Raw genomic sequence first — 19,135 nt, 5'->3', positions numbered from 1 at the left:
ATCCTCTTCCCCTCTCCAACACACATTCAACCTACCCCGATGGCTTGTGCACATGCACAAAATAAAGATCTCTTAAGAAGTTAACTTATCAGTGTTCCAGATTAAAGTTCAAACCAGAAGTTACTACTAAACATTTTAGTCTGACGGGCTGTATAACAAAGAAATGGAAGCCACATAAATTATGATTTGTAGCAAAAGAAGAAAAATTCCTCTGGGACCTAATCAGTTCCCATTATTTTCCCCTGCATTAAAAGATCATAAGCTACAAACTGCCAGATGTCAACAAAAGAGATAATGTAGCAAAAATAGACTAATCTACTTGAAAAGCCTAAGAACAAACGTATCAGAAATACTTGCCATAATTTTCTCTCCATATTTATGGAGCATCAGTCCACAGCAATTAAAGTCCATTGCTTCAAAATGCACTTTTTCTTATTCATTAATTTTGAATACATCCAGTGCATCAAAAAGAATCTAGTCTCTCTGATCTTTACTGTAAGACTCTACCTGATGCATAATGGTCACTCTTTAAATGGCAAATTTGCCTATGACATCTTTGGCTTTATAAAGAGAATACTATTTTATCTCTGCAAGTTAATGCATGTCGCAGTCTTCAGCCAGACACAGAAACCTACATGATAGTAGCATAAGAATAGCATCAAAACAAGTTGTCCTGCTCAGATGTCCAGTCTGTATGAAGATATCACATACTTCCTCAGAATTTCGATGCATACTTATCTTCCCTGTTGGGGCAGGTCCTTAGATCTTCAGAGGATCAAAAATGGTGGCTTTGTTAGCACTGCATTTAGTTACAATAAAATCTTTCAAAGCGTAACTACAACCTCTGTAGCAAACTACAAAGAGTTCAAAGAAAGAGGAACCACTCTTTCCCTTTTGCCTGCTTTGCCTTCACTACACTCTGTGGCGTCTGCATGTCCTGGTTGCAGCTGGGGTAGAGTTAATTTTCTTCCTAGTAGCTGGTACAGTGCTGTGTTTTGGATTTAGGATGAAAATAATGTTGATAACACACCGATGTTTTAGTTGTTGCTAAGTAGTGCTCACACTAGTCAAGGACTTTTCAGCTTCTCATGCCCTGTGTGATGGTGTGCTCCCCTGCCCAACCTGATCTTTATCTCCTGTAACCCTGCTCAAGCGATAACTACCAAAGGTGGTCGTTAACGGATGCTGATAGTGATAGCTGCGTCCATTCCAAGTGGATTCGGGAGCCAGATAACAAACACAATAACCAAGGGCTATTGTGAGAAATACGCCCACCTAACCACAGTTATCGGTATGCCAATATGACTATGAGTCAATCATCTTACCCCTATAAATATTGAGCAGCCCAAGAGCCCTTTGAGCTCTCCTGCACGGCGGCGGGCTGCACTACAGGATCTCCCCTTGAGTAGGGACGCCTCTCAAGGTTACTCCTCGAGGCTGAAAGATTCCTTGCCACAACAGATACTCAGTAAGTGACTTATAGCATGCTAAACTTTGAAATCTTAGCTAAGTGATATAAAGGATTAATTGCGCATATATAATCCTTTAGGCATAAACCGTTGACCAAGTCTGGGACTAGGTTTGGATCCAGCCGCACCTAGACTCCTCTCTGGAAGGAGTCTAGAAAGCAAGGGGGTCCTTTCTGAACCTCATGGCTCAACGGGAGGGTCTCCCTGACAGTTTTGTCTGACCCTGTCCTCTATGCAGTAAATAATCAAGTGTACCTTGCCATCAAATCTTGTTAAATCACTGACGCATTTACCATTGAACTTTGTTAACTCACTGTTTTATATCTATTAAGTGTATTGTTGCTCCTCTCTTAGGAGTGAAGTGCAGCCTTGCTTCCATCCACGACACCCTGCCAGCGAGAAGCTGGGAGGGGGCACAGCCAGGACAGCTGACCCAAACTGGCCAAAGGGATATTCCACACCATGTGTCGTCATGCTCAGTACATAAACTGGGGGGAGTTGGCCGGGGGGCGGTGACTGCTGCTCGGGGACTGGCTGGGCATTGGTCAGTAGATGGTGAGCAATTGCATTGTGCATCATTTATTTTGTATATTCTTTTATCATTACTATTATTATTTTCCCTTCCTTTTCTGTCCTATTAAACTGTCTTTATCTCAACCCATTAATTTTATTTTTTTCCCCCCAATTCTCTCCCCCATCCCACTGGGGGCGGGGGGGTGAGCGAACAGCTGTGTGGTGTTTAGCTGCCTGCCGGGTTAACCCACAACAGTGCGCAAGGGCACTGACAGGCCAGAGCTGAGTCTCACGTTGACACCAAGAACTATCAAATAACCACGGAGCACCAAGGCAATATTAAACCCACAACCACAAGGACAGCGGGACCCATGGGAACGAGAAGAGGGAAGCCCTGCTCTGGCACGGTGCTGGCAGATGAAGGGAGCATCACTGCCCAGGGAGCCAGAAGGAGAAAACCCTGCCTGCCCACAGCCCTGTCTTGCCCAGTGCCAGAGCAGCCAGCCCCTGCTTCGGCGAAGAGGGGCACGAAGAGAGAGGACGTAGGGCTTAAGCCTAGACCTAACCACAGATGCTGCAGGAGGTGCCAGCATCAAACCAGCGTGGCATTGCTCAGCTCGCCAAGTGTAAGGTTTGCTGTTTGCTTTAATCAATGCTAAACAAAGCTAGCAACGACAACGCAAGTATGGAGCCTGTTCTTCCCACATCAGCTAAATGCAACTCCAAGTCCTTTCACACGGTGAGGGGGAATAAAAAAATTACGTTCAGAACAAATGGGCACTCAGAAAATTGGAATGTTATCCATAGACCACAAGTAACAAAGGCATTCAGGTGAAATATTTCTTTTTTTCTTTTGCTGATAAAAATACACAATGATCTCATATCCAGTCACCAATTAATGAAAATTTTCACAATGAAATAATTTAACATCAGGTTCCAACTCTGTTGACTTAAAACTTATTTAGCTCACCTTCTTAGAAGAAACAAAGGTGGTGTTCTAGTAAGGCATATTTAAGGCTGAAAATTATACTTTGAAAATGTACTACTAGGAAAAGCAAATCGATTAGGAGTGCAGACTTCATAATCTCTGAGTTTACTTTTGTTGTTGGGAATTTTTCATGTACTTGTTGGCTTTAAGGGAAAAAAAAAGCCTGAAAGCTAGGAGGACCACAGCATAACCTGCACTAATTGCTACTGAAAACTAGTATTTCTGAAAGGTCCTTTTCAATTTTTAGTTCTTTAAGCAGTAACAGTACAAAAGCCACACCTACTTTATAGGTTGTCACTGACGTTTTAAAGTTGTATCAAAAAAAGTAAACCTACTCCACACTTCCTCCCTACCTGTCCTTTGATACCTACCAAGAAAGAAACCCCAGGTATTCTTTATTAATATTAACTGCTTAAAAAGTTACTAAAGATATATGATTAAAATGAATCTTGGTTTCCTGGTAGCTCCTTTCTGGTACAGACAAAGACTGAATCAGGCAGACTATTAAAAATGTACATATTTGAGGGATATTTATATGCTGGGAAACAGACATCTTACTCGTATATCGTGAGTACAGTCCAAACTCAAATGATAACAAAGCTGATTTTATAGAAATTTCAGGCTCAGTTTAACCCTTTCTACAACGAAACTGAAATAGACAGTGAAAAGCTTATATTACATGTCTAGAGCAATGCTAATTCTTTTATTAGGTAATTTCAAGAGGAAAATATTCCTGATGGACAAACAATGCATTTAAGTAAGGATCCGGTTAAAAATTGCCACTCTCCAAATTTAGCCAATGTCAGCATCTGATAATTGTATGAAGAAAAGAACAAAATACAGCAAAAAGTACGGTATATTATGTTGGTCCTATTGCTCTGGATTTTTTCATTTATATTAGCATTTTTTTGATACTTGCTTTGTCTGTTTAGGCTTGGGGATGCTACTGGGAGTTTGTAATGAGGGTGGGAATGCTCCAAAGCCACAAAACAAAAACAAAAAAATTAAAAAAAAAAAAAAAAATCACAGGAACAAACTGAACTCTCGACTGTGGGTACCCACACCACTGCAACTGCCACCACCCTCCCAAGACCTCCAGAAATGCTGCTTCCAGCTCCTGCTGCCTGCTCTGCCACCTGGCACTGCAGGACAGCAGCCTCCTGTCATGGTATGTTCAAAGCAGCAGAAGAGGAAGATGCTCTAAGTCTGAGAATAAACAAAGGGGAAGGGAACTGTATTTTTGAGGGGAACATTAAAAATAAATATATGAACAGAGCATCTTAAGTCCTCTAAAGACTTTGATAAATTTTTCTAGTTTCTTTAATTATTCTTCCTCTCTTCTCCCTTCCTTCTCAGGCATAAAGAATAATATACCTTGCTACTTGTGGTTTAAGCAGTTTGCATTTTCACGAGATAACAAAAGGACCTGCTTGCTGCACTCAGGGGTGAGCACCCAGAAATCCTGTTTGCTGGCTCTAAAGCATCAACGATCAACCCTCCAACTGTGAGCCTTACTTTCCAAAACCGTGTACATGAACAACAGCACATCCAAAGCACTAGCAAAGCAGAAGCCAATGAACTGATTATTTTTAGAACACTCAATGGACTTGATAGCTTGTCTCTGGCCATTTATGCCCACTGCATGTCCTGGGAAGACATACAGATTAAAAAAAAAAAAAAAAAAAAAAATGTTCAAGACCATGCAATTCTCTCCATATATTTTCACAATCCTGTAGAGTCAATACCTCTCAACCAACGAGGTAGGAAAATGCTGTAGATCCCTGCTTTGCAAATGGGGAACTGAACTACAGGAGGTACCTCCACACAATCAAATGAGAGCAGAAGAGCAACATGTAAAAGTATCCTCCCACCAGCTTTAATCCAATCAGCCCCAATAACCAGCAGCAATGAGAACAAGGAACGAGACTAATTTGACAAGGAGCTAGTTATTATTTTCTGTGTAAAATTTAAACTGTCAAATAGTGGAGACCCATAGCACAGTCTCACCTTTATTTGGCTCTGTGGGCACATGCATAGAAATTAAAGCTCAGATCCACAAAAGGAAATAAAAAGCGTAACTCCTCTGAGGATCTAGGTTTAAATGGAGCTCTCAGCTCCTTCAGGAAATATGTAAAAAAGCAATGAATTGAATTTAGGGAAACCAAGTCAAGGGCAGTATCCTGTACCTTAGCAGGGGCCCCACAAGGCAAGCAATGGTGGCAGCGATCATATTGTGAAAAACAAGCAGGGGAGGCGAGAGGCCTAAGCACAGATTTTCCAGTTAGGAGGACGTAGCAGATGAAGGCAGAAGACTCCCAGTGAGACAGCCAAGTGGACGTGGTCATGCCAAGGATGTAACAGGGAGACCCCACTGTGCTAAGGGAACAGGATGCTGCCCAGACACACCACATAGCCCGCACCTGCTCTCTAGTGCTGCATCCCACACAACGTTAGGTTTTTTTATTTTTGCTTCTCTATTTTACCTCTTGCCCCTGAGACTACAGACAAACACCACATACATCTGCTCATGCCACTGCACGCTTCCTTACTATCACCTGCTGCAATACGAACATTCAAATGTTGCTACCGGTCATTTTTGGACATGAAGCATTACTAATGATTCTGCTTAGATCTGAAACTCTGCAGCAGAGTGTCTTCTTACAAATAACAAGTCTTCTGGGTACATGTGTCAGTTCTGACCCCTAAAACAATGCACCATGAGAGATGACAAGGATTACACCAACAAGACAATATTAAGACCAAAAAAAGGAAAGATGTGTATGTAGTACTTCAAGAGCAATATTAAAAATGTCTATCAAGCTGGCAGAATAAGAAATTGTAGAACAAATCAGATAGAGGGGAAGCATTTTTAGTGTATTAGATCTGAAACTGCACCCTTGGGGTTGCTATCTGTGCCTCTGGTGAGCCCAAAGCAGTTTCCAGGGCACTGCGCAGATGCAAACACCAACAAGGTTGCAGCATAGGGTCACACACAACATCTTCAAGCATAAGGCAACAGAAACAGGTTAACACAGAAGAGGAGACGCATTACATGCAACACCTTCAAGCATAAGGCAACAGAACAGGTTAACACAGAAGAGGAGACATGTTACAATTTGCTACTGGGTTAATATAAATGCATACGATTAAGCTTCACAAACCAAAGCGCTAATTATCAACTCTAGCATTCATTTCAACAGACATGCCATTTTTAAAAATAGGAAGGTGAAAGTACATTAACACCTTACGAGAAATGCTAAACTTTGCGGTATTTCATTAATGCCTCACTGACTGGACTAACCAGGTTCAGTTTTACTGCTTTTATATTCTGCTAACGTATTTCACTCGGTGTAATAGCAAAGATAAAAGTTTCAGAATAAACACTACAGTATCTCAAGATGAAAGGGTAACAGAAATGCCCAGCCAGCAAAGAGGAGAGTAGCCACAGTCTTTTCCTCAGGCAGAATGATCTAGCTAAAAGTGAGATTGGAAGCTTTCAGGAAAGCACTAGCACAAGCCAATAAAACACAGCACAGACTAATTACATTAAGTTGGATTCAGCAGAATGAACAAAAAATAGTTTATTCTAAAGCTATCTTAAGATAAATATGAAATTATTTTAATACAGTTACATAGTTACATTATAATTACCATGTAAATTGTAATGTTATTTCTAAAACATCAATAAGCTCTATAAAGAAGTTCCAGTTACAGAAGGGTTCTAAACTAACCTAGGAGAGCTTCTCCACCTCACTGAAGTTGAGGCTGATGACTCAACCCTTGCTTAGGTGAATAACCCTTATTTACACACACAACTCCACTGACCTTTAAAGTATTAAGCCTGTCATGTTTCTTGTAACAAGGGTGCACTCTTAAAATCCCCAAATAATTAAAATGCAAAAATTAAGAGACTGAAAATAAATTTGTATGCAGAAGCAATTTCTGGACTTCTTGTTCAGATTAAACACAGACCAGTATCGCAATTTCTCTGTCTCCAAATGGAGGGAGAGATTCTATGTGGCTACTGCACCCTGTGGACTCTGAAGGACAGTAAAGATAAGAGCTGGCGATAAGATAGGCAAAGGAAACAAAAAACCTTGCTCTTGAGGAACTGGCTGCAATGTTTTGGAGGTTATTATCCCCACTACAGAGGTGTAGTAAGCTAACGGTCCAAGCATTTTCATTCCCTCCTAATGCAGTAAGAACAGGCTAAGCTTAGATCACCTTCAACTCATCAACTGGATCTGCAACAGCCTGTCCACATGAACAAAGTTCAAATAAAATAAATGAGAATCAATGTAACAGAAACATTTCTGATTCAGAAACAGAACAACAGTAACAAAACTTGATTCAGCTCCAATGGGCTCCCCAGTCGAATTATTTCTACCTTGCTTGGGAGCAGACTTTTACCCACTAACTCAGGCTGTCATGTTTCACACAGAATAAGGGAAAGCAAAAGAGCTACCAGAAATTCCACATCACCAGTGACGGTTGTCAAGAGAGAAAAACATCCAGATTTAGTCTTCCCTCATTGGCAGCTGAACATCACCAGATACATTTTCCATAAGGAACAATGTATTTTACTGTGTAATTCAGCTGTGGTTGCTAGACAGAAACTGGTTACAAAACTCAGCGTAAACTATTAACACGTAGAGTGCTACGCCATACCAAATGTAGAAGTGCAGTGCTGTTTGAAATCAGGCCACTTGGGAAGATTTTCACTTTAAAGTCAACAAGGACATTGCTGCAGAAGTTTTAAAACAATTAACACCTTCATTTTCTTGTATCCCCTATTTTAACCCACCCCGGTTCAAGTAAGCGTCAAGCCCAAGCCTTCTGAACACCACAGCCTTTCATGCTCACATTGTACAGGTATAGGCATGTATGCGGAGTCTAAATGCCAAATCCTGCATCTTTATGGCCTGTTGACAGAAAACACTGGTCTCTTCCTACCAAATACTGTAACAACAGGTACAAGGCAGCAAAAAACCATCAGCATTTGGATAAACAGAATGAATTCTGTAGCCACTGAAATACAGAAAACCTCATACCAGGTTTTTAAGGGACATGACCAAGTCCTCCCTAGATTCCCCACTCTGAACCAAGCAAAGGGACAGAAGCAGCAAACAGAAAGTCACTCCATCCTCACCACTCCTATGCAGCAGTGTGTTTTGAGAGCAAGTCAGGTAGCAAACAAAATTGGCCGACTGCCTGGTGCCACCTCCATGCCAGGTGAGCAACCAGAAGAACTGTCCTACTTCCCATACACAGAATGCTGTTAAGGGCCATTGGATCCAGTGTCACGTATCCCAGGCCCAGCCATACATCAGAGTTGCTTCTGTGAATTAACTTACACAGAGCTTGAGTGGGATTTGGACTGGTGAAACAGCAGCACCACTGCACATAGATGCATAGCAAACGTCCTTTGGTGATCAAGGGGACCCTGGCCAGCCGAAGTGCCAAGCCAAAGAAACTGGACTCTCACTCGCCTCTCTCAGGCTGTTAAAATATGTCCATGCAGCAAGCAGCTGCCAATTTGAAGCATTGCTGCCCTTCGCTTTCCTCCCTTTCACCTACTTCAGCTGCTTCCTACCACTCCTCCACCCAAAATCACCACAGAAATTATCTGCAGCAGAGTAAGCAGAAGCAGCTCTGTATCTGCAGTTCCGTTTATATCCTGCCATGCCAGCTCACACCCGCTTCCAGCGGGCTTTGCTGCACACAGCTGAACTGCAAGCACACCCTTACTTCTGCCACAGAAGTCAGACCTGCAGCAGAAAGCTTGGGCAGATAACTGTCGACGTAACTCCTTGAGCAGCCACTTCGTTTGGTGGGCCTCAGCAACCACACACTTTGAAAGGTGAGTGCTGCTGAGACCTACGGCCGGCATTTGTGAGATGAGAAACAAGACTATGAAAGACAAATGCATTTTTCAGCTTCACAGCAAACCTGCTCTCTCGCTTCTCAGCAATTTTCTCACCAAACCAGTAAAGGCATTTATACCAACAGTAAATGAAGTAGACATAGAGCAGAAAGAGACAGGTGTTTAAGAGTCACTTAAACCACAAAGATGCGACTTGACGCGATGCTTGGCACAAATACCTGTACCATGAATCACAGGTACCATGAATCACCTTCTACTTACAATTAGTTTAGGTCCCAAAATGTTTAAGCATAAAGTTAGGTTTACACTTGTAAATATTCCCCCATTGTACTCAATGACACTTGGTTAACATGTTCTCAATGCTTTACAGAATAACGCCAGGCAACAAGAAAGTGTTAAAATAGGAATAAACCCATCAAGCTAACAGGAAGTATTAGAACTGGTCACTGTTTTTAGGTCAAGTACATTTCCAACAATATTCATAATCATGCTTTGAAAATTACTGGAAACTTTTCTTTAGAAAGTACCTATCATTTTCAAGTTTTTAGAAAAAGACCCTCAAATTAACAGCCCACTGACACTACACTGTGAAAGATTAACATTTAAATACTTCCCCACTTCAAAAAACAACTCACGACACAAAGAGCCACTTGAAGGGAAAATTTTAATTTTTAAGTTTCAGCTCAACATCCCTTTTTTCAATCAATCCTGACTCATGCAAATTCCAGGCCATGGCTTCTTCTCTGTCACCTACCTCCCAACTGAGAAGCAAAGGAGCTGAGGAGTGGGGGTAGAAAGGAGTCTCATAGTAATGCGATGCAAATGTTTTCCTATCTGAAACACCATTAACAGAACCAAAATGCCAGGTTTCCATAGCAACCTTAACTGTGTCACATTGCATACACTGTACATTAAGTAACATATTGAACAATTTAATTGTAACAGAAAATCCTGTACATTTGTAATGTACAAAATTAACACTGGAAACCTTCACTGTTTATTTTTCAATTCCGTAACCTGCAACATTTATTGCATTACAGTCTGTTGAGTGTGACCTTGTATTATACCAGCACATGCAGCTTCACAGGTGCTCAGATGTTGGCAGTATTAGGTGCATTAAAATTACAACGATTGACAGTAAACGTACCCTCTACCCACTGCATTGTCTGAAGCCTGCTTTAAAAGCAGCAATGTTTCTAATTATTTCCTTCCTCCTTGCAAAATTCCTTTAGGTATTGTGTAACTGAGAATGATTTAGTTCTCTTGCTCTTCTGAAACATCCTTAAAACCTTTATTATCTTACCATTTTTCCTTCCTACATCTCCAGATTCCTGTACAACACTACACAGAGCTTCTGGCCTTGTACCGAGAGTCACCTTGCACTATATACAAAGCAAAAACTCCCCGCTCAAACTGAATTCCCCTTGCTATATACCACAGCACAGTTACATTCACCTTCCTAATTAGAGAGTCTCTCTGAATAGCTGCTTGCTTCTTTCCAGAAACATAAAAATAAGTTCTCTACTTTTCTGTGTTCTAGCCATCGGTGCACAGCTAAGTGTCTGCTCAAAATTATTCAGGTAAATGAAGTTAGCAACCTATTTCTGTGTATGCAGAAAAGACGGAACAGAATGGTTCACACAAAACAGCTGTATGCTATCCTTTTTTCAGCATATCTAATCTGGACTTCATTTGCTCAACTCTGGATGTGTTCAGTCAGTGAGATGGTTCAGGACTTAGTTAAAAAAAACCAAGAAAAAGTTAAAAATACACTTGAATTAAGGTTGAGTACTGTTGCATAAAAAACAGAAGTGTAGAAATTTTCTGGTAAAACAACAGCAGTATATATTTTATTTTCAGATTACTCAAGTGTTTTAAACATTATTGTTGAACCTAGGTGCTCTTGTTGAACAAAACAGGCTGATTTTGAAACTCAAGTTCAAACATCTTGCACGGACAGTATCGACAAAGTAGCTCAGCATTTGTGAAGCCAGGTATTTCTTTTTGCTGGGGAGTGAGGAAAACATTCACAAAATTTGACCTAATTTTACAAATAGCTTCAATTCCTCCAGTGCTGCATTTTCAAGGAAGCTGCCTCAGCCACATCACCAGGTACCACAACGTCGCTGAGCTCTCTACTCATGTACCAAGTGCATTCAGAGGGACTACTCACTTACACAAGTTACGCTTGTAATACCTAAGCACACATTTGCAGAATTGGGGTCCAAAAAGATGAAAGCTGCTAAGTTTCCATTCACCACAAGTTATGCCTGACATAGCTGGTAACGGCAAGTGTTTCAGATTGTCCAACACGTTTCAAACAAAGCCTTGTCTTCACTTGTTTACAGCTACATCAAAGTAATTGCCTGCCCTTCCTCAAGTTGAAGCCAGCCAAAACAGTTAACATATTAACGAGTTTTGGGTGTTTTTGGTCCATGTTAAAGCCTCTTTTTTTGAGGGGCTATAGTGCTTCCAGTTTTGGTGTTCAAATTTGGCAGAGAGCAATTCAGACCTTTTCACAGTTGCTCTGAAAATCTGTCCAAACTAGGTAGAGGCCTACACCTTTAAAAAAAATAGGAAAAGCAGCTTACACCTACCCCATCTGGGTTCATTAGCGATTTGTAGTTAAAAAGGATTGACGCATTACCTGTGGGAAGCGTATTATGCCAGAGCTAGATTCACGTTCTTATCAGTAACTATTACAAGACCTAGGATTAAAATGCACACTTCCAACCTCGAACACATGGCTGGGCTAACCTAATGAACAGGTAATACCTGGCACTAGCTTCCACAGGTAAAAATTGCTTTTCTGAGCTATCTGCTTGCTGGAGTCGGTGAAATAAAAAAGAAAAAAAGTGACGAGAAGCAGGAAGAAAGATATATTTCAAGGCCAGATAAAGTAAATTCCAATTTATAACACAGTATGCTGTCATCTTAGAGCCTTTCAGTGAGAAAATAATAATCCACAGCTCTTTCATCACAGAATTCACAGCACGTGGGATGAAGAAGAAATGAAAACTTAAACAACAGTTACAAAACACAGCACTAGATAAAACTTTTATTTTAAACGCAACGTAATGCTGACTGCAAAGCAGTTAAGAGTTGAAAACTGTACTCGGTACTGAAGGTGAAGTCGTGATTTCAGTGACATCTATGGAAGTTTGATTGTTTACAAAGTTTCTAGACACTAAAAAAAAACCACCCAAAAAAACAAAGCCAAAAAAACACAGCCAGGAGAGAGGCTTTTAAGGGCCTGTTACCATTTACTGAGGGATGACAATAATTTTGCCCAAGAAATACATTTTCTAACTTGAAGCCCTTACATCCCAAATCCTACACGGGTCCACATGACAAAATTAACACATTACAAAGAAATACACGTTTCCTCAGAAGCACCTTAAAATCAGGTTTGGTGCTACAGGTGGCCCCTTCAGCTCCGCCAGCTTTCCTTTTGCGAACCTCCTCAGCTTTCCGCTGGCATTTGCACAGACTGCCCATGGCATTCTTCAATCGTGGCTCGCTCCTAGTGGAGCGGGGCCCCATTCTGCGAGGAGCAGCGTGCCTCTGCTCTGCCGGGTCTGGGTCTGTATTTCCTTCCCAGGAGGAAAGCAAGGAAGGGAATGCACCTTCCTTGCTCTTCTCACAAGCCTAACCCGAAGCGTGCTCAGAGTTGAGCAGAAGGGCTAGGAACCACTCTCCTGGGTGCAGTGTTTTTTCCACAGCTCGCCGCCCATGGAGCCCAGGAGAACTCGCCAACACGTGCTACTGCATAAGGTCTGGTTGTTTCCTGAGGTTCGTGTTACTTGCTCTTCCCACCCTGCCTGTAGAAGATTCTGGACTTCTTGTACTTGCTGTACCATTTAGGTCTCAAGATCAGTCTCTAGTCCCGTTCCCGTAAAACCTGCCTGTTACCTGCCAGGCTCAGCCTGGGACTGGGAACTATCAGAGCAGGGCTCAGGAAAGGACACTACTAGTTGACAAAACACTGAAACTTACTATGCAGACAATAGCGTCAAGTGCACAGTGTCAACAGAGCAGGAGAAAAAAAAACTGATCTCCAGCTCCTTAATCGCTTTTTGTGACAACCAGTGTGTTACTTGTACTAACAGAAATTGTGCATTACAAAGGGAAATCCAATTTTCAAAACAAATAACCCACTTAAAAATTTATCCACTGAGTGATCAGTTAGCAGCAGGGCTCAATTTTAAGGAATCCAGAATTCCTGTATATAAGGAAACAAATGTGCCCCAATGAGCCACCACATCAGCACTAGCCCAACACAGGAGACTTTACTTTCCATCCTGTAAGCATGATTGTAGCAGGACACAAATATAGATGTCACTGCAAGTTCCTGCCTAGCGTCTGTACAGTGATGTGATGATGCCAGCCACCTCTCACCATCTACTCACCCCTAACAAGAAGGCATACCTAACCAACACAGCTCAGCACCATACACTAAAAAAACCCCACCAAACAAAAACCCAAAACCAAAAACAAATTACTTGTAAATCAAATGAAATTTCTTCAGCTGATACCTAAGCACAAGGGCTGGAGAACAACCCACCACACTGGCAGAAAGCCACCCCTGTCATTCCTTTGTGTTCTCAATTAATCTCCTAACTGCTCTGATGACTACTCAGACTGCTTGCTACTTGACCCAGCACATCTGGGTGGCAAGGGGGCTTTCATGTTCATCAGCTGTTGCATAGCTGTCAATCATTTGGCCCATATCTACACAAGTGACTGGCTTACAGCAGGCAAAGTCAATCTTTCACCACAGACCTGGACATGTTTCAGCATGCTGTTCCATAGCAAAGTAAGAGTCAAAGTTTTATCTCCTTGGTTCCCCACCCATTGTCACCAGGATGTCACCACTCGCACCATGCATCTGCCGGACAACACCTGCATTTCAGAAGCTTTTGGAGCTGGGACAGATGGAACTGCCTGGATTTTATGACATGGGTTATCACAGCTGCTACCTTTAGCCATCAGTCTTCAGCAGCTTCACTGCAAAAGGTTTGATTGGCAACCAGGATGGAAAAAAAAGGAGTACAAAAAGTCAAACATTACTTATATATTACAAGTAAAGAATTTCTTTTTAACATATATTCTAAATATCATACAAATAATCTTAATGTGTAAAATTACTTTTTTATACTCTTCAATGATTCTCTGAATTATCTGAACCTTTGTGAGAAAGTATGAAGGAAAAACTCAAGCCACTCTCTGGCCTACAAAGCTTTGCCGAGCTTGTTACAGCTACCAAAACCTGCATATAGTAGTATAACCAGCTTTATCAGAAGCGCCCAGGTCTTTGGCATCCATATAGCTACTTAAAAAACATTACAGAAATGCTGCTTCTTAAGCTGATGGTAAAATAAAGCCCCTGCCACCACACTGGGGCATTACTTGATGATGAGACAGTTAACTACAACAACAAACTAGTGCTACCTACTACGTTATTTGTGCACAGTGACTACTGACGCAGCATGCAAGCAGTGCTGAGCCACTGACAATACCGAGTTCTTCCTTGTAGCATCCCCTCCAAGTAACAACCTAGGCAGATCCCAATTAGTTTCTGCAATCACAGCATCACCTGACCTGGCAGGAAGCCATCCACACCTCTTCCCCTCAGAACGAAGGCGGCAGTGATGGTTCATAAATATTCATACTTCTATCTGCTGCATTAGCTTAGAGTATTTAAAAAGAAAACAAACCAGAAAATAAGACAGATGGCACGTGGGACAGAAAGCAGAAAAAAACAGACAGGAGTAGCAGCAGATAGAGAGAGGACTGTTAGAAAAGGTTAAATTTACTTGAAAAATGAGTCAGGGAATAAATTACCTTTTCTTAAGATAAGGCTGAGTTCAAGGAAGCAGTAGCTCTCACTGTGAACTTCTGTAAAACAAAGCTGTGATTTCCTCTAACTGGTGCGCTGGGACAGCTCTTTGTCTGCCTGGGGAGCCTTAGATTTTGGGGAAATGGCTCTCATATCTACGGAAACACTATTGGAAGATCCCAAAATCAGTCACTAGTGGGTGAGACTACTGTAAGAAAATTTCCTTTCTAGAAATTGGTAGCTATTAATAAAAGGCTTTTAAATCCTGCTAAGTGAACACAGAATGAAACATAAACAATCCTAATTTGACACTGTAACCAAAAGGTTACAGGGAAATCTTGCCTGTGTAAACAGTTATAACTTCCCTGCCCAGCTTGGATGTTTTCTGTTCCTGTAAACCAGGTTGATATTACCATTACTTAAATATGACGGGTAGTCATAGAGCCTGCATTTCAAAAAGGATGTTGAAAAAAACCCCTGTAAAACATACATAGTAGCCATAATAAAGGCAACAAAAGAAAAAAGTGGACAGAATAACTGAGCACAGGGAACAGCTTCATCTAGCTGACAAGGCCATAGGACCACACAACACATGGAATTTGAGGCATGCAACTGAAAGCACAGCTTGCATCTGAAAAACAAAATAAATAACAATCAGAAAGGCTTATTAAGATTATGATGAGTACTCTATCCATTGAGAGCTCCAAGTGTAAGCCAGAAGTCTCCCTAAAGGATAAACTGTGGTTCCGTATCAAGTCATTAAGTCTCGAGTACAGGCATGTCACTAGGATGCTATACGGTACCAAGCTGAAATACTGGTACTATTTCTCCAAGCTTGGTCAGAGACTGGGAGCAGCACAGGTGCGAGAGCAAAGCATTGCATCTGGAGTAACTCACCCTCCTTGGCACTTACTACTACCTTCTGCATTGCAACCCATCGGGAAGTACCGACAGACCCCATGAAGCCTGCCTGCACCCTGCCCTTGAAGGCAAGCAGAGGAGAGACTGGAGATACACAACCACAGCCCCCTGCCCCGCTGCAGCACGCTGCCCACCCCAAAACTGAACAAACAGTTCCTAAGAGACACCTTCCAGCAGTGGCACAGCCGCTCACGCCCACCTGACATTTTGATAAAGAACAAAGAAGTATAGCTTTCCACCTACAATCAGCAGGGTTTGCAAAGAAAAGGGGGGGGGGGGGGAACAATAGTCCCGTGTATATGTTTAATGTATCAATCTGAAACATTACGTTTGTGGGGGGAATATAAGCTCTCTAGCTTACTGTGAGTTTTGTCACTGCCTCACTGTTTCACGAATCTGGCTAGGGAAAAATTACACAGGAGTAAGGAAACCAGTCAGATAAAAAAAAAAAAAATATATATATATATATATATATATATATATATATATATCTCCCTCTCTCTATCTGAAAACTCGTTTCTCCTACCCTGCTTTTCTTCCTGGTCAAAGGAGGCCGCCTAAGTGAGTGCTCTTAATGCTGACTTCATTCCTCAACTGTAACATTATGTTTCCTCTTTTTGGAAAAGTGATCTTAACCCCCAGGACAAACCCACAGTAGCAGCAGCGTGACTCATACATTTTCATCCACGAGGGCACAGATCCCACTGCCCAGCTCCCTCACAGCAGGGAGCGAGAAACAACCAATTCCGTGGCAGATGGCCATCCCCACCATCAATAACTGCATGAACAAGTGGATACCTCACTAAAACAAGAGCTGTGCTCGTAAAGCTTTAGACTTTTTTGGCTTATTGATCATGAGGAGGAAGAGATTTGTCAGTCTGCTGCTTCTTGGTTGATGACACTAGATTCACCCCACCAGTAGAGCTGAGGACCACAACTGCCTGCTGCTGCGTCAGGCACCTGCCAAGACACAGAGGGCACAAGCTAGGTGCCAGACAGGGAGTTTTACCATTCTTCTCGACATTGGTTATGTTCCAGCTTTCCTTCAATGCCTACTGGAAAGCAAAGGGAAATTGAGTCCCTTTGCCCCTCATCTCCATCATAATTATCGTTTGTGAACATCTCCAGCTGCCTGGAGCAGCAATTTCTTGTGTCAGATCATGCTGCAGAGGCTCACATTAATTTCCCACCTTTGAAACACTCACCCAGACGGGTGACTGCAGGGAGCCACTCTGGCTGCAGTACCCATCTATAGGATTCTCACAGTTTTGTTAAAAACCTTTCTGAAGAAATGTTATTCTCCAACCCAAATCACTCTCCGATGAATTCACCTCTGCTTGAATAGAGGAACTTATTCCCTAACACTGTAAAGGATTTGCAAGCTGTCCACTGAAGTCAGGACCATAAGCTAGCCAAATATTTACTAGAGCCAATCCCCACCCAATTTTACTCTTCTCTTTCAAAATCCTGGATACACAAAGCAACAAAGCTGTATTCCTATACAACAAGACAAGGACTGTTCCGATCAATTCTAAGTCACTTCAACTCCAAAGGGAATCACTTATCATTTCAGCAGTAGACCTGACAAATCCAAATGGGAGTGTGGCCGCTGGTGCAGTGAGAACAGGACACTGGGCAAAGGCAAGGAGCCAGACTCAGAGACTGTGCCTCACAACTGACTTAGGCAAACCAGCTTTCTAGAAGTGTTTCTTTTTCATAACATAACACACAACAAGAAAAAAGGTACTGAATTTAACTGAAGTTCAGCATTTCCTGTAGGAGGAAAAAAAAAAAAAAGGCAAAAGCCATCACACAGCATTTTGCCTATAAGCAGTCCCATCAGCTTCAATACAACTCTTCACAGGACCAACATTACTTGCCCGTTTAGAGCCTTAAAATATTTTGTGTATATTTATGAACGTTTTCCAGGTAAAAGCATGAAAGAGAAAGCAGCCTAAAATGCACTAGGGGTTATATATTTTTAACCATGACTTACATTTAAAGACATATATTCCTGATAAAGTAATTTTCATTCAGAAAGTATATACGCACGCATACTTTTCTTGGCATTTTCTATTGCCTTCTCCATTAATTTCCTGAAGTCTGCATGTGTATACATACACATCCAAAAGAACAATATTAGCAAAATATGATTTCCACGCTATGTGAACACTTGCTGATACAATATGCTGGGAGGGTTCATCAATATGCATTTTAAGTATCATCCAGACGCAGGCCCTTAGTCTGGGTCACAGCATTTGAGGCAAACAGTAATCGATTAATGGGCACCCACCCATATTAAAAGTCCATCGTTACGCATTAATACAAGAAATGTATGACTACTTAATGGAAGAACATAATTGTGGCGTGTAAAGTAAACACATGGTAAAAGCCTATTATTGAGTCTAAGCGTTCATCATCTTATTTCATCACCTAGAGGACAAACAGTTACTGCATCCTTTAGCACCGTAATATCGCAAACACATCACCAACACACAGGTTACCCCCTCCAGCTAAAAAACAACTCTGAAGTAGCATATAACAAGGTACAGAGACGGACGTCCGTTGCACAGACTAAGAGACAAAAATCGGTTACTAACACACCTTTGGCACCCGGCAGCACTTCTTAATCGTGACAACCTGAGACTACAAATTAATACGTAGAGAGCCTAGAACATTCCCGTAAATCACCCAAGATCTGAGGAGGGAGGAAATAAACGAGGTTGGAAGCCCTGAAAGCCAACAAAGCGATCCACTCAGCTGTATCGGCTGGTTAAACGCGACAGCAGAGGCGAAAGCCGGGGCTCGCAGCAATAGCACCGCAAGCTGCGCCGCCCGGGCCGGCGGCCGAGCCCTCGCCGAGCCGCCGCTGGCGGGCAGGGCACCGCAGCCGCCCCGCGCCTCCCGGCCACGCACGCACCAGGAGAAACACATCACGACCGCGGCGTCGCCCCTCACCTCCCGCGCTGCGATGCCGGGCTGGCTCTGTAAACAAGCGAGCAGGCAGCCACCTCCTCCGGCACCACAACACCGGCGGCGCTAGCCGCTGGCCCCTGCCTGCCGCCCCCACGGGGCGGGGCGGGGCGGGGCGGGGCGAGGCGAGGCCCAGCCCCGCCGCCCCCCCGCCGGGGAAGAAGGCCGTGGCCGAGCGGACGCGCCTGCCCGCCCTCCCTCAGCACGGCGTAAACAGGAAAATAACGCGGCCCTCCCCCGCGGCGCGCACCTGCAGGGCGGCGGGCGGGCGGCATGGCGGCCCCGCGGCGCGGCGCGGCGCTGCGACCAGGCGCCGCTGCCGGGCGGCGGCAGGAGGTCGCTGCGGGAGCGCCGGCTGCAGCGCTCCCCGCTCGGCCAGAGCAGCGCCAGCCTCGCCGCTTCCCCCTGGCCCGCCCCGCTGATCCCGCCTCCCGCTCGGCCCCGCCCGGCCGCTCCGGCCCCAGCGGATCGCGGTCGCCCCGGAGCCGGGGATCGGCGGGCTCTGGATGGGCTCATCGCTCCGGGAGCGGACCCGTACCGGAGCACTG

General features: G+C 43.2%; 1 protein-coding gene across 6 annotated transcripts in view; it reads right to left on the bottom strand.

The window, feature by feature from the left end:
- Positions 1 to 19,135, bottom strand: part of NCOA7 (nuclear receptor coactivator 7) — a 105,452-nt gene that overhangs the window by 81,694 nt on the left and 4,623 nt on the right. Inside the window, exon 1 of one of the 6 annotated variants that reach the window (XM_076333534.1) lies at positions 18,573 to 18,664. The exons of 3 other annotated variants lie outside the window; for them this stretch is intronic. The gene's annotated coding sequence lies outside the window, so the exon portion shown is untranslated. 2 more of the 6 variants (XM_076333536.1, XM_076333535.1) reach the window with 2 other exon arrangements.

This window comes from Aptenodytes patagonicus, chromosome 3 (assembly GCF_965638725.1).
Source record: "Aptenodytes patagonicus chromosome 3, bAptPat1.pri.cur, whole genome shotgun sequence".
NCBI lineage: Eukaryota > Metazoa > Chordata > Aves > Sphenisciformes > Spheniscidae > Aptenodytes > Aptenodytes patagonicus.
This window is presented reverse-complemented; position numbering and strand designations above follow the sequence as displayed.